The 25,602-nt window shown below is 44.7% G+C and overlaps 1 protein-coding gene across 5 annotated transcripts in view; it reads left to right on the top strand.

Moving 5' to 3' along the window:
- PAPPA (pappalysin 1) overlaps window positions 1-25,602 on the top strand; it is a 384,400-nt gene that overhangs the window by 137,587 nt on the left and 221,211 nt on the right. For all 5 annotated transcript variants that reach the window (XM_068656712.1, XM_068656711.1, XM_068656714.1 and 2 more), the window contains one exon: window positions 12,283-12,617. The gene's annotated coding sequence lies outside the window, so the exon portion shown is untranslated. The remainder of the gene's footprint in view (window positions 1-12,282; window positions 12,618-25,602) is intronic.

Raw genomic sequence — 25,602 nt, forward strand, 5'->3', positions numbered from 1 at the left:
TTTTTTTTTTCACCCTCTTTCTTCAGCATAGCAAGATTGGAAATTAGTGCTGGCTTCAGGCCATGGCTGCATCTACGAGGCCGTTTAAAGTTATTGCTCTCTGCTCCCTCTGGGCCAGTAGGAAGTTCAGCTGTGATCACAAGGAAAAAAAACCCAAATGGTAGAAATAATAATTAAAAAAAATCAGAAGAATATGTAGTTGCTTTCATGCACTCAGAGTCATGGGTGAGGAGAATTGTGAAAGCAGCCAGAAGTACTGAAATGTGTCTTTTTGTGCTGAGATGCTGTGATTGCTGTGGTGAGATTCAGGGCCATGGCCAAGGGAGCTTTATACTGCTTTATACTGAGTTTGGGCTTCTGGCCTCTGACTTCCACGTAGGTGTAAATCAGGAATAGCTCTGCTGAAGCTGGTGGGCTCAGCTGCTGTGCAGTTGGAGCAAGAGAAAGTTCTGAGCATCGGGGCAGGTGGGAAAGAATTTGTAATTTTTCATTCCTGTTCTAGTTCTTGCACATCACCTTGTGCAAGAGGCTGACCTGAAGTGAGCCTTTTTAAGCAGTTTGGCTTGGACTAGGATTCAGAAGGTGGATGTAACGTTGGTTGGTATGGGCCCGCAATTTAGTGAAAGAATTTGCCTTCTTAGAAAATATCCCTTCGTGTAGCTGCAAGGCCTCTGGCTGCAAACAGGGAGTTGGAGACAAGGTACTGGCCTGTGCATGCTCACACAGATAGCCCTTCTGCATGTACAAATGTGTGGATTTTCAAAACATTTGTGTTGACACTTGAAAGTATCTAGCTTGGTCTAGTGGATATGAAAAAAGCAGATCCTGGCTTATGTGAATGCATGGGTAGCCCCAAGCCCTTTCTTACCCTCTTTTTTTTTTGCTTGAAGTTGAATGACCTGATCCTGTGAAATCTGTCCCCACAAGCTTTCTTTTCAATGTAGTACAGCAGTAGCTTCTGGGCAAGATTTGGGTTTGTTCTTGAGATGCAAGCAGTTTATGTCTGTACAAACAGAAGTTTTCTGGGAGGGAATGGAGGGAAGCCTTGAACACATTCACATTCAGTGAAAAGGTGGAGGAGTTTTCAGATTCTCTGTGAAGAGGGAGTGATGTTGTTTAGTCCTTCTTCCAGTACCACGTATACAAACCATGACCCAGATCCATGAAACAGGTTATGGTGTGGAGAAAAGATGAAACTTTCATATGAAAAGAGTCACCAGAATGCTTTGGGGTCCTCCTGGTGCATCCCTACTCACAGCAGCTCTGCATTTTTATTCCTTTGAAAACTCAACTTTCCACTCAACTCTGAGGTGATTAAATCCAGACGTTGATGGAGCTAAGGTCCTGCTTGCTATTATCTGACCAAAAGGCTCCACAGTTTAAAAGCAGCTCAGGACAATATGTGATGATTTGGTGGTTATTCTTATGAGGTTCTTGGTGGTGGTGCTACATGCTTAAAGCAGATGTTCCTCCTTGTTCCGTCCCCAGCAGCTGACAATCTGTGTAGGTGAGGCAAAGAAGTCTCACATCACATCCTTGGTTAGCAGAGCAAGAAACGTTGTACTTTAAGACTGCTTGTCCTACAGCTCAATTCAGTGGCATATCCATTTCTCAGATTAATTTGAATGGACATAGGCCTATGCTTCTCTGAACAGAGATTTTGCCATACATTTTAAAATTTAAGAGAATTCTTTTAATTTCCACCCTTGGGTTTCCAGTTTCTCCCGTGGCAGTCAGCTGGCAGATTCTGCACAAGAAACTCTTTGCTTTCCTGTTTGTTGTGAAGGGTTAAAAAATAAATAGCAGCCCGTGTTCTGGGGTGCCAAACTTTTTTCTTCTGCTCCGTCTCCTTTTGATTTAAAAGCTTTGTTTATCTCTCTGTAAAGTCACTGGCAGGCCATAAAGAGATATATTGCCTTGGTGCAGACAGCACAGACTCCGCTCCTGGGAAAGCAATGGACTGTGAAGTTGAGTGTGTGCGTGTGTGGGCCCGCTCATAATTCAGGAAGGGTTCTCTTTTGGGAAGCTCCCAATGGACACCGCCTGCAGCCGCTTTCGGCTCCTTGTAGGAGAAGTGTGCACGCATCCAGGAGGGTTGGTCTGGCCCTCGCTGCTTTTGATGTTCCCATAAAGCCATCACTCCAAGGCTTGGACTTGCAAGGCTATTGAACTTAGTCATAATATGGTGGATAAAGCCCACCTAGCGGTTTTAGGATTTGTATTTTTTTTGATCAAGAAATAGCGTCATGTCAGAGCCCAGCCTGAGTGGGCACTCCTGGTTTAGCCAGTGTAGAGCAGGGAGATTCAGTGTCCATCCTGCTACTTGGTTTCACAGACACCACTGGTGGATGAACCTGCGAGTGTGCATGGCTTTGCAGGAGCAGTTCTCACTTGGGTGACTGCAAGCTGCTGGCCCCTGAGCACACCCTGCTCCCATGGGTGCTCCCACCAGCACGCAGGGAGCAGTGCTCCTGGCTGGGATGAAAGACAGGGGAGGCGGAATGGGTGAATTGCTTCTGTCTGGCATTTAGACTGCAGAAACTGCTTATTTGGCTGAGCAGAGGAGACTTGGATTTAATCTTCGATGGAATTGACTTGTAATGTCCTTTTTGCTTATCACCAGAGGAAGAATCTACCGAAAAAGAGGGCAGAGCACCAAGTGCAGCTGAACCGCTGCCAGCAGAAAGGTTATTGATCCCCTGCAAGAGGAGATAGGAACCTGCCTCTCTCCTCTTTTAATAACAAGTTGTGCTTTGTGGGAATTCCCTACCTGGAGTCACAGATTTCCAAAAACCTGAGCCATTGCCTTGAGAACGGGGGGTTGGGAAGGAGCAGACCCCCACTCTTGGAGAGTTTCCTCCGCACGGAGGATTAGCATGAGAACGACAGATCATTTCAATCCCACCGCCTTTCTCAATACATTAAGTGACACGAAGCTGAGAGGAGGCCCCTAAAGATTAATGTTTTCTACAGATTCAGTTTATCTTTGGAAACTCCACCAGCATGTTCAGAACGTGGGCCCTCCACCCGCCACTTCCCCGTCCCGCAGACTGTACCCAGCCCGTTTTCCTGATGGTGACCCAGAAGGGGCTCCGGCCTCACTTGCTCTCCTGCAGCTCTGGGTCGCTGTACTTAAAAGGCTGCTAATCGCAGCTTCCATCTCAGCTTGTTTGCCTGGGGAGAAATCATTAATACCTTTTTTACAGAGAGGGCAAATCTGAGCATTGCCTGCAAATCTGCAGGAAATTACTTTTCAAGTGACCGATGATATGACCTCTGATTTCCTAATGATCTAGGAAGAGTTCAAGCCCAAGTGCTTGTATATGCGGAATGCCAAATTTATATATACAAAGCATCATAATTACTGTCATGGAGATTTACAGTGCTTTACAAATCATTAATAATCATAATAATAATATTTACCATAACTCTTTCTGGCAGATTAATTACAATTCTCTTTGACCATCCTCGAACTACTTTTCTTATAACATCTTTCCCATTGGCATGAAAATTAAGTACACAAAACATAATATATTGACATAAAGGGTGGCTTTATTTGTATGTGTTTATTTGAGAAAAACCCAGCTATTTGTTATTGAAGTGAAAGCATAAGCATCAATGAATCAGCACATCTTTTAAGACAGAACTGAATATTGCTACATTTCAATACGATGTTAGTGGGTAACGTGCTCTTAAATGGCTTTAACAGGCGAGTGTGACTCTTGCTGCTCAGTTGAGGTACCACATTTGCAGTAACAAGTGTATATAAGATGTCTACTCGTTTGAATGAGAAGCTTTCATGTCTTTCACACTTGCTTTGGGGTGGAATAGCCACAAATGATAAATGTCAAGTTTAGGTTAGACTGACTGGTCTGTAATTGATGGACTGAGCTGATACAAATTCCTCATTCTTCTCTAAATACCATCAAGTGTATGAGATTTGGAGAAAGGAAAAAAGTAAGAAAATGTTTTCCTGTTTCCTCCGCTCTCAAACTCCTCACTATAACAAGTTTGGAAACAATTTCAGATGGGATAGAAAATAAATGTAGGCATAAAAGATATTTTTTAGTTTTAAATTCTGTGTTTCAGTGTATTTTCTTGTATTTTTATAAGATAAAAGTCTTTATTATGAGCTATTTTATTGTAGCAGTTTTATGAAATTTCCTGCCATTTTTGACAACATGCACTGTTCCTGCCAATGCCATGGGTGTTGTTTCTCCTTTATGAATTATTCTATCTAGATCTGGTTTTATGCATTACTAGAAATCTGGAATTAATAGACCCTTATCCTATGGCTGATTCATTCATTTGAAAGGGCAGTTAAATTGTTATTCATGCTTTTTGACATTGTTCTGTTATCTATTAAAAGGAAAAAAAAAAGTCAGGCAATATTAACATTTTGTATTTTAGTTTCATGCTTCTCTTTGTTTATTCATCCAAAGCACATTTTGGGTGTAAAACGATCATTCCACTTGCTGTGGTAGTACAGCTTTGGTTGGGAAGAAGTCATCTGCTTAATTGTTTACAGGAATGCTACCCACTGGTTGATGGTTGAAAAAATCTGGCTCTGAGACGTACCACTCACATCTCTGGTTGTGCACACTGCGAGCTGCAAGGAGCATGAGCAAGTCAAAGTCGCACAAACATGTAACTTTATATTGAAATAGTGCTTCAAATGTATTATACTGTAATTTAGTCATTTGTCAGACCAACATGAGCTTTAACTGCATTCAGTGTTGTGGCATTAGGCTCCCTACCGAGGTACAACAACCTGCCTATTATGAAAGCTTCCCCAGGATAACAGACAGGCATCTCTGACACCCCTAACCTCAGCGCTACGTCTCATCAAATGCTCATCTCTGCGAGAGACAATTACAAACGCTCGTGTGTTATAATGCAAAACATGGAGCTATTAGAGCCTGCTGACATGGAGAAAAATCGTAATAGTATTTCTCTCCCACATGCCTGTCCTTCAATTTAATTTTATAGAGGGTGTCTCATATAATTTTTTTAAGTTTCTAAAAAAAGACTTAAAGAATCTTTATAAAAGAAAGTGCCAAGCTAGCTAAATGTAGAAGTTGCTGCCAATTCCCCCTTTAATACTGTTAAAACAAATGCAAATTTACAGGCACATTCATACCAAAGCTGTGTGCCAAAGGCCATCAGAACTAAAACCATGTTTTAGAATATACATGTATAAAGTGGGTCTGATGATTCACACAGTTTGAAGCCTGGAGACAGAGCACAGTTACATGATGTTCTTTAATCTATTTCTAATTTATGTTGTGTTCCTTGGTCTCATCCGTCAGTTCCTCGTTCCACGTGTCCGGCAATAGACGGTGCGTGTGCGTGCGAGACACGGTGGCTCGCCTGACGGGGGCCGTTCTGTGTTTATTCATATATCCTCCATTCGGTTTAATTCCAGAGAGATAATTGCCCATGAACACGTTCTCCTTTCTCAAGTAAATTAGAGGGTTTCCCATCTGGTGCATCCTCCTGAGACCACAAGGAGTTTTCTGAGAATCTGCAGCGGTTCAGGTGGAAGGAGACTCCCAGCTTAGCTGTAACCTTTGAGATCCTTCCTATTTTCATACTGACACCTATGTCATCAATCCCATTACAGAAAAATTCCTCTAATCGGAAAAGCCTGCTGGTGGAAAACCTGTCCTCATCCTACGAAAAGTAAGAGGTACCATGGGGATGTTTTTGTTGTTAGTGAATCATATCTGGTAGGAGTTGTTTCTTTTCCTTCTGCCACACCTCCAGCCCCCTCCACGCCGCCCAGCCAATTGCTTTGGCTGCAGCAGCCCGGGGAAGTATAGCGTGCAGTAATTGCTTCATTGTGTTGCTTTAAGAGGAAAGGAAAATAGCTATTACTGTGAGCAAGTGCTTCTGTTTTTTCCCCTTTTGCTCTTGTGTGTTTTGGTTACGAAACGTATCCTATTCTGGTTTTGTGAAACTTTCTGTTGCGCAGGTGGAAGGCTGAGAGCGGGCACAGGCAGGTAACACAGGCATGGGTAGAGAGAAAACATTGGCTTAGAAAAACACTCTTCATTTATAAAAAGGGAGCAAAACTAATGCTAATTTTCCTCCTGATCCTCTTTATGGAAGGTAACAAAGCAGCATAGTTTCATTCCTGGAAAGCACGCCGAAGCTAGGCTCGATGCCTATGTGCTTTCATCTCATCTTCAGTTACATAAAAGTTAATGGAGATTTGACTTTTGAAATTACTGTATGTGCTTGTTTACCCATTTGGCTATAGATGTAAATACGGAATTTAATGGTCAGTCAGTGGCAGGGATAAAGCTCTATAAATTCGGGGTACTGCCTGTAAAGAAGCCGCTCTTCCATAAGGCTGTTCTGAGAAAAATGAACAAAAAAAGCCCAGCTCCAGTAAACGGAGATCAGACCTGTTACTGGAGATATCTGGAAATTTATGACTGGAAAAGGTATTAGGTTGTGACCTGATGGTCTCCTGCTGCTGAGGCTCCAATGGTGATTAGGAAGAAGTGATTTCATTGCCATACGAAGGCTGCTGCCCTCAGTCCTGTTATTATTTTTTTGTTCCTCATTGAGAAACAGGACGTGGTATTCAGGGCTGAGAGGCAGAAATGCCTCCCCGCACATACACACAAAGCGTTATCACTGCCAGCTCAGGGCTTCAAAGACCCTTGACTGAAGCTCTGTGTGACTAAGTCCACTTAATTCCCCACCTAACAGAAAAAAAAAGTAGAGTTCAGAAGTTCAAGGGACTTTGTGCAAACCGCACGCCTGTGGTTGTCTGGGCTGCGCCGTGAAGGGTTAGGCTGAGTCGCTCGGTGTGCCAGGCCTGGTCACCGTCCTGCAGGGCTTCCTTCTGAGGCAGAAAATGGCCAGGAAGGTGGGGGGGCTTCACACACCACTGGGGGTCTTGACTGCTCTCGAAACGCAACCTGAGGTGTCACCTTGGGAGCTGTTCGCTGTGAAGTGTTTGGAAGCCTCCTCCCGAGTTCTGGGAATGTTTAGCATAAGGTTGTGTATTCACGGCCGTGACAGGCTCATATATAACCCCGTATAGCATCCCCCTTTCCTCCCGACTTGTGTAACTGTTAATAGTAGTAGTCTCCTATGAAGCTTAAAGTACAGAAAGCATTTAAAGCTTATAACATTTATAGATTGCTACAGTAGCCGGAGAATCAAGCTAATGAAAGGATTGGGCGGCTGCCCTGAATTAATATGACCATAATCTAATTCATTTTAACTTCTTTTTTTTTTTTTTTTTTGCTGTGTATAGAGCCGTCCTGTCCTCCAGCAGCACGCTGAGGCCCGCTGGGAGGCCACTGGCCGAGGAGAGGAGGTGGCCACGGTAGGGCCGGACCAGGAGAAGTGGTGGGGAGGCACGGCCGCCCTCCATGGGGGCAACGGGAGGGCTAGGAAAGGGTTGGAGCTTGGGAAGTGAGCGGGAGAATGAAAGGTGGAGATAAAGCAGTGATTTCTGAAGCAAGCTCCCCGCTGTAATTTGAAATTGAGATTTTCCCCCCCTCAAATATTTCCATAGCATAGAGCCTGCTTGCACCCCGAGGTTGTCTTCCAGGCTGCTTTTTTCCATTTATGACCACACAGCATTTTACCCTTCTTTCTCAGCCCTCGCCATTCCTTAGAGAAATTGTGTCAGAAGAATACTTCTTAGAGTTACAAATCCATGTAGGTGCAGTGAAATGTATTTGTGATGCCTACTTCTGTTCTTTGTTCCATCTCCTCTTGTCTGTTATGTTTGTTTCAGCCCTAAAGGAAGGATTCCTCAGTGCTCCATAGATTATCTTGAAGGGTAAGGAGGAGCTTTGGACCTGCAAGTGGTCAGGTCGAGGAGCTGGAGGGGAGAGCAATGATTTTGAGAGGGAGCAAGGCACTGTGGATTGTTCTGATGGATTTTGGTGAACTGTGTTACTGGATCACTGAGTCCAAGTAAATGTTATAGCACAAGTCCACATAACAGCCAGTTTATCCTTCTGAATTTTCACATCCTTCTGACAAGCTTTGCATGACACTGTTTTCCGTGTACAAACTTTGACAGCCCTCCTGTTGACTAAACAGCTACAGAAAATATAATGACATTATAAAGGACTGTCATATTCTTTTTCTTAAATCTGAATCCATGCATACCATGCTAGGATTTCAGTAGCTTCTGAGAGCTCATAAGCTAAGGGACGGGCTTGTCCTAGGATGTGGAAAATTCAGTGAAAAACAAGGCATTAAAGAAAGTAATAGCTGGAGACCATTGAATGGTGAGCACTGTTCTTCATGGACCTGTCCTGAACTTGTGCCCCAGCCCAGTTGGAGGACTGCTGTTGTGCTTGGAGTAAATGTAAAACCAAAGCTGAAGCCACTTGTGCTCATTAAAGAACCCACGGCAGCTCTCGCTGTGCTGGATGAGCAACACCTTGCCCTGGTCAGACACTTATTTGAGTGACTCTCCTCTGTGCTGATTGCAGCTATTTATAAGGATTGCAGCCTATTTAGGAGGCTCCCTCCATCACTTTCTTTCTCCATTCAGTCAATGGAGGGAGAGTGCCTCTAAATTAAGTTTCTTCTCTAACTTGCCATCTGAAAGTACTTTTTTTTTTTTTTTTCTCCTACAAATATACAAGAAGTCTCAAGAGATTAGTCTAGTAATTTAGGCTAAGATGGGTATCTAAGTGGTGTTTACATCCCCATTCTCTGAATGTGTCCTGCATCTTCATTCAGATAAGACATGCCTTGTCCCTTCCTCCTAAATTACAATGTCAAAATGTTTCCAAGGTGGCACATCCATCGTGCTCCCATATGCTTCTGTGAATACCCAGATGTGTATGGGGGTGATAAAACCTATTTTATCTGAGGGATCTAGCAAGCAGAAAGATACTGCCTTCAGTAAGAGAAATACTTGCAAATGTTTGTGCATGCTCAGGGATGAAGAAATACATTCAGCTGATGAAAACCGTGGTCCTGCCCTCAGGTAATACATTTTGCAACTACTGCCCTTTGATTTAGGGATGGATTAAAGTTCAAGTGGGTGAATGCAGAACTGCGCTACCCAGATCTGCTCCTGACGAGGTGAGGTCTGGGCGAAGGGGTCTGCAGGGACAGAGGTGTTCCCAGCAAGGATTCCTCAGGCACATTCTCTGCAGCTTCCTCCTTGCCAGGCTCTGCCTGCTCCATCTGGGATCCTGCAGCGAGGTGCCTGTCCCATTGTTCTACATCTCTTGATGCATCGACGTCTCTCTGAGGGCTCTGGGTGCCACCTCGGGTGCTGGTACCGCTGCCAGCCAGCCTGCAGAGCCCTGCTGCTCCCACACACGTACCTGCTCTCTCCACCTAAACGGTCTAGGACAGAAGCAGTGAGTGCCCACGGTTAGTGTTTACTTTGTTAATCCCTTGAGTAATCCTGCAGACAACCCAGACACCTAACTTCTGGTCCTCTCTGGAGAGGAGACCACAGCTTGCACAGGAGTGGTGCAGGATTCATGGTGTAGTTACCACAAAAGCTCAGCATGGTGAGGTGAATTGTGCCCATACTACTGCTAAGCCATATTATAAAGCCTTCCCTTAAACATCTGAGGGCAAAGCCCATGAGCTTCTAGCCCGGAGGAGGACCTCAGGGCCAGGCCATTTCCAGATGGACCGGGGAACAAAGCTGGGTGGATGCAAATGCAATTATTTGGTTATTTACACAGAAACACCCTCTCTGTTCCTTGAAGAGGCCTGGAGCCGGGGCTCCATCAGGGGACATGCTGCTGGTTAGGGCAGGAAGCATGGCACGGGGGGCACCCAACCTGGGTGAAAGACAGCTCCTCTGACTCATCAGCCGAAAGCAAAATGAGCTGTATATATTTAAAGCAAAGCTCTATTTTAAAAATTAATGATCTGCAAGGGAGAGAGGAGAAACTGCTTCTCTGTAATGCAGAAAAAGGCCCTGATGACCACAGCCTGGGTCCCTTTCCAGATGATGTCATCATCAGTCTAAATAATAAATTTTTAACGATGTGGAAAAAAAAAAAGAAAGAAGGAAATAAAAAAAGAGGGGGACTCTGTTTCAATGAGGAGTAAAAGTAACTGGTGGCAACAGGGTCTAAGGAAAATATATGGTTGGGTGAGGTTTCTGCCCTGTGTAATTAGATTATCCCAAGTGTAGGAGTGAACTGCAAAAGGCACATTGAAATGCCAGTAATTGAGTGCTCTGTGTCTTCCCCTGCCTCATACCCATGCCGAGTGGAAAACTGGGGGTACTTGGAATATATACAAGGCAGAGGGGCATTCTATAACTGGGGCTGCTAATAATAGGCAGTTAAGATTAGAAAGGAAAGCATGGGCTCTCATCAGCCCAGAGACCAGGGGATATTTTCCCCTCATAAATAACAGGCCACAAGAAATCTATTCAAATGGATTTGTGTTTGGTTGACAAATGTATGCAGTGTATTGCCAATGGAGAGCTCACACTGGCCCTTTAATGCGGCTTGAATTACTGGTTAACACGTTCGTTTTCAAGTATGCTGGGCTTTGTTTCGTAGCCACCCCCTGGACGTGCATCGCCTGTGGCCGTGAGCGGTGTAGGCGAGGTGGGCTCATGAAGAGTGTGGCTATGGGGAGCTGTGGCACCAGCACGGATGGAGGGATTTGGGGTTTTGCACTTCATGCTGGCTCCCCATCATCGGCAGACCTCGGGCGTATTCCATGGGATCCCAGCCAGAATTGTCACGGAGAAAGCAAACAACAAATCAAACCTTAGCTAATACTGGAGTTGTGCAGGCTATCAGAGTGTGTCTGATGGCATTTTAAGCTGTATTTTAAGTGATCTGACTTCCAGATGTTATTCAGGGCTTGAAATCTGCAGGCACTGCATATTCCTGTAGAGATGGTCGAGATGGTCCTCCCCATGAAGAACCTACAAGCTAAGGAGACCAGACGGCACCTATTCGGGTGTGATGGTCAAGGGATCAGTTGTCCAAAGGCAACAAAAAATTCATGTTAGTGTACAGACCAAAACTGCACTTTGTGAATCTCAATCTTGTATTTTCCAAACTGACTTTTCCGAACGGAACTAACCCCAACCGAAGTTTTTGTGAACCTCAGCTATCTGGACCTCAAACCCTAAATGAAACAGATGTGTTTCATGAGGTTTGGGGTTTTGTAACAGGAGATTTCCATGCTTTTAATACCCAAATCTACACCTGTTCCTCAAACTATAAGGGATAGATTTATGTCATGTACTGTAGTGGGCTGATCCTAACACCCTTGTCGTGAGACAGATTTACTGTAGTTGTCAAGACAGATTTGCTGTAAGAAGTCAATACCTCTCAGCCTGCTGGTGCCTTAAGGAGAAAAGGACTGGATGTTTAATGCTGTAAATATTTTATTCTTGCTCTGCCATACAAACCTTGCATGACCTCTCAAAAACAACTTCTATTATGCCCCAGTTTCTCATGAATAAACTGAGGACAACAACACTTCTGAGGATGGAGGGCATGACTGATGAAAACAGGATAATTCTGACTGGGAAGATGTAAAAAAAAAAAAAAAAGTGTCTTTTCCCTTCTAGGCCCTATTATTTAAAATTAATTCTTTTCACTGTTTTTATTGCTCCTTAAATAATCACTTTAGTTTTCTTTCTTTTTTTTTTTTTTTTTTTTTTTTTTTTTTTCTGGACCACAGCAGCGCACCTTTTAGACGCCTCTCAGCCTTAGGGTCTCTTGGTCTCTCTCCAGTGCTGCTACTGTTCCCTTAGGGAGGGAATAAGGTATCTTGGAAGAATTTTGGGGGTTTGAAGGACTCAGCAGAGATGCTGAAGTCAGCAAATCTGACATGGGTCTTTCCAGAGTGGCAATGCAGAGGAATAAGACAAATATTCAGGCTTGACCGTCAAGTACTTTTGTCTGCTCCAGGTCTCCTGTGAGAAGAGGGTACATTGCTGTATCAGGCAGGACTCAAACCCCCAGGTCACAAACATGTCCCTTGTATTCCCCTATTTCCCTAAACACTGTGAAGGGTACGCTGAGCACTGGATTTTCCGATGGGTTAAAGACTCTCTCATCCATCTGAGTCTGGCCCAGCCTTGAACACAACTCACATTTCACCGGTCCAACACATACTTACAGGCTCCTTTATATTATTAGCTCACATAGAGTTTGCCATGGATGGACAGTTAAATGTTGGCTCTGCTTGTGTGTGCTTTTTTTTGTCTGTTTCGGTTTTGGTACGGAGCTTATTTCTGCTCAGGGCATTGCAAAGCATTCAGAGTAAGCATGCGCGTTTTCTCTTTCTGTACAGGGTAACGGAGTCGGTTCAGGAAAAAGATGAACAGTTTGGATAGAAGGACATGGAGCTGGCCACGAAAACTGATAGCACGAGCTGCCCCTGTTTGGTGGGACAGATAATACTGGTGGGACAACTGGAGCCACCTCACTCTTCCCTGGGTGTGCTGCACCAGCTGTTGTGGGGTTTCTGCGCCGGCACATGAGAGCAGAGCTCAGAGAAACAACAGAGAAGTTGCCAGGGGCTGTCTGGGAGTCCGGTGGATGTGTGTGCAGAGGAAGCATGAGCCATTGCACCAGCTATTTGGCAGTTGAGGAGCACGTCTGCGGAAACCAGGCCTTCTCTGAAATGTGAGTTATGCCATTTCTCAAAACTGCGTGTAGCAAGAAATGACTGGGAGGCCAGTGATTCATTCCGGGTTAATGTAAAGGTACCAGAGGGGCTAATATAAAGGAAGAAAATTGATACTGGCTTTGCAGTGTCTGTGTTGCAGAAATGTGTACAACTGTTTCCCAGGGAAAGAGTGGAACAATCCAATGCGATATTAAAAACAAAATATACCCACCCAACAACAAACAAACAGCCATGGGGACGTAAGGGATGGTAACAGTGCTTGGATATCTGTAAATCAGTGCAGACTGCACAGGTATTTGCTTACTGCCATACATTTCATTGCAGCTGAAAGGAAAGGGCCCTTGTGAGATGGAAGAAATGGTACAAGAAAACGTTGCTTGAATTGTAGCGCTGTGATTGTTGCGTAAAATACACTCTGGTGTGAAGCCATTGGAGTTACATGAGGGATGGATTTAACCCTTTGGGATGAATACTCTGGGGAAATTAAAACTAGCTATAAAAGCTATATATAGTTGAAAAGGCTATGGTAACATTTTATACGATATGAACCATGTTCTATTCTTTACAGAAACCCATATCTGTAAAAAAGCAATTAGAAGTGCTTCCCTGAAAAAAGGCAATTGAATGCAGTGAATGAACTGCAGGAATTGTACAGTTTCCAGAAAATGGTGGTAGTGAAGCATTTGTGGGATCCATAAAGTCACCATAAATTCCTAACTGAATATGGATTCACTCTCCAACTCTAAAACCACAAGATTTATTTCCTGCTGGCAGGGGAGGTGCAGTTTTCAGAGCTAGATCTGTCTTGAGAATGCCAGCAGGTGGTGAAAGCTCCAGCATGTTCCCAAGTATGCAGTGTTCCCATCATCACCTTGACTGGCTGTGTCCTTTCAAGACGAGGGGAGAAGACAGGTCTGTTTTGTTGTTGTTATTGAAGACCTGTTGTGCTTTCCCTGTGTGTAACCATATCGGTGGGAAGGTTTACCAGCACGCACCATGTCCTGTGGGAGAGGGATAGCGTAGTGGATACACTGCTGGTTCCACTCAGGAAGATCTGGTTTTGGTCAAACACTAACTCTGAAGTCGCGTGAGCTCTTTCTGTCTGTGCAGGGAGGATGCTCATAGGCATCCTGTTCAAAGTCACACCAAAAGTTTTCTGGCAGCGAGGATGCTTATGGGTGATTCATGTGTTTGGTAGTACAAACATAAATGATGCAGTAAAGGTGGCTTTGTTGCCTTTCTGTGAAATTCCCTGTGTCCCCCAGGCTTTGGCTGTTTCATGGGCATACGCTTTGGGGAGGAGGCATTGCTGTGGATGGTGGTGGTTGGTTTTGGTTTGTTTCTTCCTCTGTACGTTCACCTTGGCCTGTTCCTCTGGGCCTGGGCTCCAGTTCCCTTCAGACTCCCCTCTCATAACCGTGCAGTGCTGAATGGGAGAAGGATGCCAGTTCAGGAGCCCAGAACTTGTAGCCGACTGTAATAGCATCAGAAAGGTGCACAGTAACGTGGTTTTGGGGTCCGAAAGCAGGAGGATAAGTCACAATTTCAGGTAGGACAAAGGAAGGCAGGGCTGTAAGGATTGAAAGAAGCTGCACTGAAACGGAGAACTCTGTGGCTGCAGAAACTTGTAATTATTTGGGCCCTGTCAGAGATGAATGGCTATGTCTCTTTCCAGAGTCATCTGCATAGCTGGGTAAATGTGATTGCATTGATTTAGCATGTCTTCAAGAGTCTTTTTACAACCACAGGAGCTAGAAATGTCTTTTGTTGTTGTTGCTTTTTTTAATGAAAGCTGACGTTCTGGAGCACAAGTCAGCAGGAAGTGGGGGCAAGTTTATTGGCTGTTTTGGTGGGGCCTGGAGAATAATTCTTCCTTTCTCCTGTCTTTTGTCTGTTCAGACTGTAAATTCATTGAAGCGGGGACTGCTTTCTACTGTGGCTTGTTACAGCACTTGCTGCAATGGATCTGCGTTCTCAGCTAAATCCCCTAAGGCTTAACAAAATATAAATTAGGATAATGGCATAATATGTTATATGTTAAATGGTTGTGGGGGGTGGTTTGTTTACATGAATTATCACCTTAAAACAACAACAACAAAAAGCCCTCTGAACTCCTGGTGAGGCTTTTTGCTTTGTGTCAAAATCTGGGCATTATTCTATACAACAGGGCAGCCGTGGGGTGGCTGTGCCTTGTATCAAGGGAGAGGACATGGGCTCTGGTCTCATATTTACACTGCTCCAAACTTCTCTAAGCTGTGCTCACTGTTACCACTGGGAAGTTGCTCCCTGCAAATTCTTTGCACAGACTTCAGTGATTGCCTCGTGTCACACAGTCACAGAATCATGGAATGGTTTGGGTTGGAAGCACCCTTAAAGATCATCCAATTCCAACCCCCTGCCATGGTCAGGGACACCTGCCACTAGGCCAGGTTGCTCAAAGCCCCATCCGACCTGTCAGAGCTTTGACACCCAGGAATATTTCCGAGAAAGACAAAAAGATTTCTCCTTCCTTCAGCTCCTGTGTCAAGGAGGACTTGGTAGTGCTCAGTTAGAGGTTGGACCAGGTGATCTTAGAGGTTTTTTCCAACCTACATGAGTCTGGTTCTATGAATCAATGCATTCCCTGTCTATTTTGTTAAGAGAGAATGTAAAACTAAACTGGGCAGATGTGGCAAAGAGGAAGAATACAACAGGGCTGCAGTAAGCCTTGCTCATGCTGTTGTAGGATTTGTCTCATTCCTTCGTATAAGTGCCAAAAAGGACATGGATGGTCAGGCCTTGGCATCCAGGCTGTCGTGGACGTGTAAGACCTCAGAAAAGATACGTGGAGTGGTGGGTGCCCTCAAAATCCAGAGCAGATTTGCTTGTCTCTGTTGAGTGAGAAATGGCAATTGTAGTCCTGCTCAGCACCCCACTCATTCGGCCTGTCCTCTGCGCCCTGTTAGATGCTTTGCTTAGGGCAGTGCTGACACCTGGGGGTCTACCACAGTGCAAGGCAGTGGAAAAGTGGTCTCTAGCTCTTGTTTTGAGTGTAGTTAAGCTCAGCAGCAGCAAAACTTTCTGTTACTCAGATACCGGCAGTCTTCATGGAAGCGCATGGCCTGTCTGTCTCTCTCCCAGTGCTGCACTGGCAGCTCTGAGGGTGAAGGCAGTCGGAGACACCTTGGTTTGGCTTTGCAATATGAAGCAACCCTACAATTGGCAAATATTACTGCCATGGACCAGCCCTGTGTGTGGGTTGCTTGCTAAATCCTTCCTGTGCCTTATCCTGCTCCCCCAGGAAGGGATGCTGTGTGGGCATCCCCTGTCCTCTCCCACTCCTCAGTGGCTCCTGAAAGCAGTGTAGTGTTGCCGGGCCTTCAGCGCTGCTCAACACAACCGTCTGCACACCAGTATGTCCGCACACTGGTGCGTCCACACACCAGTACATCCACACAGCAGTACGTCCACACACTGGTATGTCCGCACACCGGGACGTCCGCACACCAGTACGTCTGCGGCCCCGCTTCCGTCACGCATCGCCCCGCTGTTCCTGGCACGCCTCAGGCAGACCCGAGGGAGCCTCCCTGCAAAAGCCGAGCGGTGTGAGAGCCGAGCGGAGGAGGCCAGCGGTCTGTCAGCAGGTCGTCCAGCCTGGGAGGAGGCAGAGACAGGCTCATGCCGGCCGCGGCACCGCGGCATCGCTCGCTGTAGATTAATGTGGGAGAAGGTCCCCGCCGACAACCCCTGCGAAACAGTTCAGCTTCAAGTGGAATTGCAGTGGTCCTTTCAGATAAGTGTATTTTTGCCAGCTGATCCACAACAGCACTCCCAGCGGTGGGGAAAGCTGAAGCTGTTACTGTAAATACAAAAGGGAAGACATACTTGGCATCCCTTTGCATTAGAGCTGGCTCAGAAGAACGTCTGCGTAGCTGTTCCACTGCCAAGATGGATTGTAGTCAGATAGTACACATTGCAAAGGAACCAGAGCACACACTGAGATCTGTTGGCTTTTTTTTAACAATAGTTTATTTGTGTTTCAAAGGGATAGTTACAGGAATCTAGATCAATATGCTTGTCCAGAACTGTGCCTTCCTATTTTAGGGCCTGGATGAATAAGAGGTTACTTGAGTTCACATGCATATGGAGGAACCGGTGCCTGCGGTAATGCATCCTCCCAGGCTCGTTACTTTTCCTTTCTGAAAGTGGACGTGGAAGAGCTGCAGAGCTGGAGTTGCCATTGTGCCACTTGCTGAAGTTTTTCCTTGCTCCGGCAACGTCCTCGAGGCGGTGCCGGTTAGGCGAGGCGCCGTCCCAGTGGGGAGCCAAACACCCCCCTTGGGTGGTGTGTGAGTGAGCATCCCTCCAACCTGTCTCCTGAGAGCATGCTGGGGCTCGGGGGGGATCAAACATGTCTCAAACACAACAAAGATCATTTCAGCGCAATGCTCTGACTTTTTCTATCAAATATTATAAAAGGACAACTTTGATGAAAAGACGTTCAGCATTTCCCAGACCCAGATTTTGAAACCATCTGTATTTCTTCATGGTTTCAGCACTCTCTCCTATTTGTTCAGACAAGAAAAATGCTTCAACTAGTGGAGTTAGTTGCACGGGCTAAAAATCTGCTTCCTGATGGTTCTGTTGCTGAAATTGTTTCAAAACCCAGTTCAGACAATGACTTGTAAGTGCTTGAGAATTAGACCTGTAATTGCTTTGAAAATCTGCGGTGTTTATTTTTTGTTGTTTTGTTTTGTTTTGGTCCTATTTTTTCCCTACTAATTGTGATATATTTCTAAGAGACCCAGGCAAAACAGGAGTTGGAATAGACTTGGGTACCCAGATGGTCAGGGTAATAGTAAGATATTTTCCTCTACAGAATCGTCAGTCCTGATTTATAGCAAGCAATAGATTTCTGACATTTTTAAGCAGGCATGCACAACTGCTGCACCTGGGCTGTTGAGGGTAAAATTGTGTCCATTACTTGAGCATATACGGTATCTTGCTGATGATGAATTATGCTGCTCATGCTTTGAATGGTGCCACTGCATTTTTTGTGAAGTGTAGACTCAACAAAGTATATCAGCAGACGGAGCCAGTTTCTTCTGAATTTCAACCTACAACAACTTTCTCAACGCACACTGGTCTACGTCGATCCAAGGGGCTATCTTGAGGGATGCGTTCCAATGCAGCAGCACTTCAGAGTTCAAATTCTGGTGTCATCTGGCACATTTCTGATGTCTTTTGCTTTTGTGATGACATCCTGTTACATGAAGAATTTTGGCTGGTGCACGGTGTTCTCCTTTCAACTCTTTTGCATAGCTGAGGAAGACACCATCCTGGCTAAATGAGAGCAGTTTGCAGCAGCGTGTCTGGTCTTTGCTGTGAGAAGGACTGCTTTAGTCTTGGCTCGTTTTTCTCCATTTTTCTCCTTCCCCCAAGCCTGTGCATCACCCAGCATGCCAGGCCCAGTGGAGAGCAGGAGAAAGGAGTTGTGATCAAGCAGGGATTACACTGCCCTCGCTCTGAATTGCAGAGTGGAATAGAAGGTGATTGAGAGGATTGGGAGGATTGTACAAAGGATGTGGATTAGCTCCTCTCCTTCTGTTTGCCACTGCTGATTTGGTTTTCTTACCTGAGCTGGTGTGATGGGGGGAGCAGGGCAGATTCCTTCCAGACACCCCAGCACTGTGAGGGGAGGAATGGCTTTACAGGCTTGAAAGAAGCAAAGCGAGATTCCCACCTCTGGGAAATGCATGAGTTGGGAACTAGGCATGAGTGTGGAGGATATTTTGGGAGCTGAGCTCCTCACAGATGCAGGTCCCTTTAAAAAGAAACTTTTTGCATGCTTCTGATCCCACAGATTTGGGGGACTGGTCCACCACTGCTGTGCTGAGAGGGGCAACAAGAGCAGTCCGGAAGACGCTTGCACAATCCTTCCTGGCCCTGGCCAGGACTTGAAGTCCCTTGCTGTCCTGAGCACAGTAGAAAACTCTGCACACTGACATTGCCTTGCAGATAACTGGCTGGGAAAGGATTTCTTCAGGGCTTACACTCCACCTCCACCCACACTTGCAGTCCCAGAGTCACCAAAGAAAGTTTAAAAATATTCTGCCAAATGTTTGCTCAGTTAAATTTTTTAGGCCTTTTTGTATTTAACCCCTGTTTTGATTCTTGATTTTTTTTTTCCCTGTCTTCCTTTAATTAAAAAAAAAAGTTTATCTTCTGGGGGATGATCCTCAGGAGCTGGATGTGTAGGAGACTCATACAGAGACTGCTTGGCAGTAGTCACCTTGCCTTGCAAGTACTCCCATGCAATGCTTTTCTTTGCGCACATTTGTGATCTGGGAGTTTTATTTAGCACTTTTTGATGGGATTCAAATCAAGGTTGGATTTCAACATCTCTTGAGGAGAGGGAATGCAGGGCACAGACTGCATTGCAGGGAAAAATACCCAGCACATCATGTGCCTCCTTGCTCCTTACTTTCCCTTTGTTCCTGGCATTCTCTATTTGCCCCTGTTCAGGAGCAGCCACCAAGCCAGAGGGGTGGCTGTAAGTCAGAGGAGTTCTTGTTTCTGCCTAACAAGAGATGGTCATTACCTTCTTTGTGCATTGCACAACTTCTGGAAGAAACAGTGGGCTTCCAAGTCTATTGTACCTGCAGTGTGATGCCATGGGATGCCTTCGTTAGGTCTACCTGGGCTCCTGATTAAAGAGTGGAAGAGAGGGCAGGGTGCAGCTCCAGGCTCAGCCCACATCCCTTAGGGCACCCATCTCCCTCAGGGGCTGAGAAATGTGGCCTGGGACGTGCTCCCGGCCCTGTTGCTGCTCAGATGTTGTGGGGTCATGGTCTGTCCCTGCAGGGTTCCCCTCACCGGGGTGGTGGAAGTACGGTAACTTGGATGTACAGTCAGCAGTCTTGTAGGCAGTCCATAACCCCTTCATTTATCAAGATTTTCAGGGTGTGCACGGCTGGTGAGGAATGAAAGCCACGGATTCCTTCCTTCCTTTCAGAGATGGGTTAATTCTGTTGCAGCAGGTCTGGTGGGGCCAGGTAGCCAGGAAGGAGAGCTGCGTCTGAGCGCCCCAGGCAGCACGCCGCGAGGTGCATTCGGATGAGATCCACCTCGGTGCACACACTGCGTCGCCTTGGCTCCCTTAGCAGGTCTGCAGTTCAGCATCCCAAGAGAACCTCCAAACAAATTACCAATTACATTTTGTGCTTTAATTAAACAGAAAGGTGGGGAAACTCTCTAGCTCCGCTGTGAGCCACGGTGTTAAACAGTCAGTTGAATGATTACAGACCCAGCAAACTGGGGCACTGCTCACTGCCTTTCTTCACGTATCTGTGGTTTACTTCAAAGACTCCACTGCAAGCGGTGAGGTTGGTACCTCCTGACCTGCCCCAGAGAAGTTTTGAGACTTGGGAATGGTCTGAAAAGCCTCGAGGATGCGCTGAAGCCTAAGGGAGCCCCTTGGCATTAATGGCTGGTGGAGAGATGCTCAAAATTCTACAGCATCAGGGCCCTGAGTGTAAGACCTGCTATTAAAGTGAGGAGTGTTACCCAAAATTTGTGCCACAGAGGGAAGCATTGGCAACATGACAGGAGCCCAAAGGTTGTGCTTCATTTGCATGTGCATTTGCATAATTGCAAATGCATGAGATGCACATTAATAATCACACTTGCATCTTTATCATTCTCAATAAGTACAGAGAAAATTTCTTGCTCTTGGAGTTCATCAGCAATAAAAACCTGCAGTGTCCTCATTCTGTAAATGCAGGGAATTAGGGACACCTTGGGAGGGACGTGTTTTATCATTCCGTTGGATGTGTCTACCCTTAAACCTCTAGTCCATAAAATGTAGCTGGGGACTTACTCTGGGCAAGAGAAATTAAATGTGAAGGGAAGAGTACTGTGAAATATATTAGTAGGAGTATTTCAAGGAACCTGGAAAAGCTGGCACCCCGACATTGTTGAATTTTGGTGGAAGTTCCACAGACTCTTGCTTTGTTCAAAACCTGAGCAACACCCTCGGGGGCTGTGTGTCTCCCTCTTTTTGGCTGTTCTGCTGTGCAAGGACTTGGTGGGACTGGTTTAGAACAGTGTGTCTGATGGAGCTGGTTGTTCTAGATGTAAGGTCTGTCATAAAGACTACTTTTCTGGTAGACAGAACAGAAAAAAATGTAGAATAAGGAATCCAGAGCCAGAGGACTTTGCACACCAGAGAAAAGCCCTTCTTTACCAGTTTGTCTTTTTCCAACCTTATCAACTAAATTTCCCCTCCCTCTCAAGCTTGTATTTACTCTCAGGAGTTGTTCCTGCTGATAGCACCCTTCTGCATTATACCACAATGACATTACCTAATTGCTGAAAATCACAGTATTTTTAGGATGGAGAGTGACAGATGTCTGCAAGTGATTAAATGACTGCAGTTGTCTGCTGCAGGAGGGACACAACTGTGATAGCCTTGATTTGTGATGGCCCAGCTCCGTGTTCCAGCCTGGAAAGTCTGGGCTTTGCTCATGTACTTCTACAATGTTTTTGTTACAGTTGGCCAGAAAATAAGAACTCAATTCAACAAAAAGAAGAAAAAAAAAAGTGTTTTTCTTTTTTTTAGTTTCTGTTTGTTTTCCTTTTTTCGCTGATTTAAAACTTTAACATTTTCAGGACAGGGGAGTTGGGAGGGATGTAATCACAACCCTCCCAAACTATCACTGTCCAGTGGCTTGGATTGAGATGATTCAAAGTCAGGGTCCTTCTTTATTCAAGCCTTGAATCAAGTGTAGGCTTTCCACATGTAGCTTAATCACATTAGAGGGCATTCTAGAATATATTCATGAATCCTATCTTGATTTTCTTCTAAAACAACAGCATGGCTAAAACTTACCACTGAAATGTTTGCTTCAATAAATCAGCTTTTTCTCTGAAAAGCAAATAAATATCAATAGGGTTCATTGCTCTTGCTCCTTCATCTTCTCTGATGGTTAGGCTGTAATTATGAAATATTACCTTAATTGGTAAAGACAGGATAGGTTATGTACTTATCCCTGCAGCCATCTCATTCTAATGTCTCTCTCATACTGGCTCCAGAGTTTTCTTACTGAAAAAGAAAACCTTCCTTAATTTGTCCAAGGAAACAACAGCCTGTGAAGGGAGGGTACAAAACATTTGCCAGTGTTGTTCTGTGTGACGGGAGTCCCGTGATTTTGCAGCAAGCAGTGCAATGTTTCAGACACCTGCTTTGCCTCACCAGGATGAATTCATTGCAGGTGATTCTCTGTCCTGCTGTATAGTTTCCGAGGGACCTGGGAAACTGCGGAATGTTTGCTTATTGTCTTTGCACTTCTATTTCAAATGTCTTCAAATGTTTCTAAACTTAACAAGTAGGAGACTGAGGAGGCATTGACTGGTTTCTGTAGAGCAGGGATCTCATGTTCTTCAACAGGATTTCATTTTACCCTTCAAATAATGTTTTTGCTCTCAGAGTCATATTGGCTTCTGCGCTTTCTTTGAAACTGTATTGATCACGTAATTGAAGTGTCTTCTGACCGCCTTGGGAATCTCGCAAGATTGAGACCTAGGCTTTCTTGGCTGGTTTCAGAAACCTCAGTCTGTCCTTCACTTTAATCTCAACTCCCAGCCTGATTCTTGAAATTACTTACAGATCCTACAGCCTGTGCTCCTCAGAGTCTTCAGTGGTGTAGAACTGAGTCAAACCACCAGAACTGGATGGCTGTCAGTCCTGCCCGCATTAATTCTAGTCTCGCATCACAGCTCTCTCCTTTTAGTGGTAGTGTACATCTGTCCATGGGCCCCAGGGAACACATGGGGAGTCACTACGCAGATGCATGGAGATAAAATCCCTCGGCTTTTGCTGACTTCCAGCAAGGCAACGGGAATGATTCAAGTACTTTTTATTTAAAGTTATAAACCTGACAGAAGGGTGAATGCACTAATCATCATTTACTGTTGAAACCATTATTAGTTCACTTTATGTTGGCTATTAATAATACCAATGGTACTGGCATAAAAAAAGACACTGGAAATATGTCAGGCTGATTGATTAAGTAGTCAATCAGTAGTAGTACTACAAAGTGAGCCAATAAAAAAGAAACAAGACCATCAAGTGTTCAATCCCTTTTCATCTATTCATTATCTTTCACAGCTGCTATTTTAAAGTCCTTCTCAAAATTATCAATACTTTTTAAAATGGTTTAGGATAGTACAATTCCAGATGCAGTTAAATTATTTTGGGAAAGAAAGGGTTTTGAGAAGTTGTTTTAAGGAATAAAATACACACTAGGAACAAGAGGAGGCAAATCAAGAGTGAATGTGAGTACAGTCTGGCAGAGAGCTTCTCAGCTGAGGGATATAATGCAAAAAGCCTATTGGCCAAAGATTTTGTCCAAGACTTCCAAAGTCCAGCATTACCTATAATCATGTCCAATTTCTTGCAGATCCAAAACCCAATTTTTCAACTCAATTCCAGCTGAAATTAGAAACCCATGTAGAGATCTCAGATTGGTGTAAAGGGCCTGTTACCGCGCATGCCAGAGATCATTCCTTCTGCCACATTCTGGACTAAGTGCAATTTCTTCTAATAAAAACATTTCTGGCAAAGTTGTACATTAAGAGTTAGTGTAATCGAATCTGGATGTGAGGAAAGCATGCAAACTTGCTTCCAAGTCAGCAAGAGTTAGGCAGGATTTAATCCTCCATGTATTTTTATTATGATATAAAAAGCTGTTATATTGGTATTTTTAATACATTTATCAAAAGGAAACTGCAAATCCAAAGTCACTTCCAAATTTCCCACTGATATAGGAATGAGTAGCTGAGACAATTCTGAAGTGAACTAAGGCAATGGGATTTTGTAATATGGATTTAGCTGCCAGGAGACCAGCACTCGGGTTTGACTTTTAACCAGTTCACACTAGAACCATGCAAACATTTTCCCTGAGCGTTTGCTCTAGTGTGAAGCTGATTTGTTGCTGTCTGCTCTGTTTGTGCACAATTTTTTGTTGGCTTTTCATGGCCATTCTAGCAACCCATAGGATCTCCTGGGATGACAGAACGAGTCACCGGCCTTGCACCAGCCGCTCCCACCGCAACCCACACCACTTACTCGGGGGCCTAAGAATAGGAGGCGGCAGACTTTCCTATTAAACCCTCTTTTCTGAAAAGAGCTTGGCTCTCATTTACTCACCTAAATAAGGTCCAGATTTTCAAAAGAGCTCAATAGATTGCATGCTGAACACTTGTGAAAATAGTCTACATTTCATGTCTACACTGGGGCTGAGAACTTTCAGAAAGCTGTCCTTACATATATGTCCTACGTATGTCCTCGTATATATGTCTTATATATCTCCTTGTTCTTGGACAAGCAGCGGGTGTTGGGGACACCTGGGGGATGATTCTGCCTCACTTGCCCTGGGGTTTCCCAGTGGTGTGACACCTTCCAGAGCGAGTGGCCGGGCTGCCAGGACATCCTGCATGGAGCTATGGGAGGAAGGGGTAAGGGGCCTCTGGCTTGGGACACAGATATTTCATTCCCCGCCCTACCACAGATGGCCTGTAGGGTCTTTGGCTGGGATTTTCATCTGTTTATGGATGTGTGAGGGACAAAGGGAAGTGGTTCAGCTGCTGAGACTTACAAATAAGATGCTTTGAAGGGACCTGATTTTCAGACCTACCTCTGCTCTTTGAAACACCCCAAATGAGGTGGGGAGAGCAGAGGCTCTCACAGTGCTTAGGGTTTCATTCTCAGCCAGTGTGCTCTGACTTCTTGATTTGTTTGCTTTTTAAAATTCTTACCTCCTGGGGATTTGTGAGAACAAATGTATTAACACTATAAAAAGTGTTTGGGAACTAAGCTGATAGAGACTGTGTAAATCCCATATACAGATTCTGAAGCCCAATTTAGAGCAGCCTGGAGGCATCTCACCATCTTTTTATTCTTTCTCAGTACCAATTACTTTTGGATGCTGAACAACCTGTCCTGAAGCCTAACTATACTACAGTATCTTTCGTCCTGACAAATCCTAAAACTACGCAGCAAATATTACATAAACCATACAGGGATCATTTTACCCATCTTTAGAAAGCAGCCTCTTGTGGGTTTGGAAAGTGTGAGAAAAGCAATGTTATGCAGGAAGCACCATTTTTAATCAGTATGCTTTCATCTGCACAGTGAAAGTCCCTTGCCAAAAGCTCTCTCATCTCTGACCCCTTACTCAGTGATATAATGTAGTTCCTCCTGGGGCATCAGAGATGCTGAGGTCAGCCTTGCGATGTAGTCTGAATTACGGATATTAAAGAGGATAATTGGCATTTCTACCACCTGGTACAGTTAATAAGACAGCATCCAGATCAGCTATCTAGAGCCCTGTAAAATAATCATAAGGAGAATAAAGTTATTTAATAGCAATAAAAGTATAATAAGGTCCTCTAAATAGAGTAACAAAAGTTGAATGAACCCAATATTAAAACACTATATATTATTAGATTTTTTTAGAAGTCTATAACAAGGAGATCCTTTGGCACACAAGTATAAAATCAAATTTAACAAGCGAGTTAAATAAGCAATTAGGAGTAGGGATTTTAAACTTTCCAGTCTCAATTGCTCTAATTTAGTATAAGCAGAGATCTGCCTTGTGCATTGCAAATCGTCTCTGATGATGGCCGCATCTGAACAATGGTGCTATCAAAGAGAAGGTCATTTTGAGAGAAAGACTGAAGACTTGGTTTTCACTGTAGGTCAGATTGCCCAATGTAACCCCTTCCTACATAGCAGCCTTATGTCCAAGCGCTCAGCCAGGGTGTTGGGAGACCCAGATTGAGTTTTCCCTTCTGCCTGGGAGGACTCAAACCCAAGTCTCCTTCTTTCCAAGAAAGATGTCTGCCCAGGGAACTGGTTGCTCTGCAGTGGGTGCATTTTCCAGTGCTGGAGTTAGTTTTACTGGTCTCCTAATAAGAATATAAGAGTCATTGGATGAGGAG

The sequence above is a fragment of the Anas acuta genome, chromosome 20, assembly GCF_963932015.1.
Source record: "Anas acuta chromosome 20, bAnaAcu1.1, whole genome shotgun sequence".
NCBI lineage: Eukaryota > Metazoa > Chordata > Aves > Anseriformes > Anatidae > Anas > Anas acuta.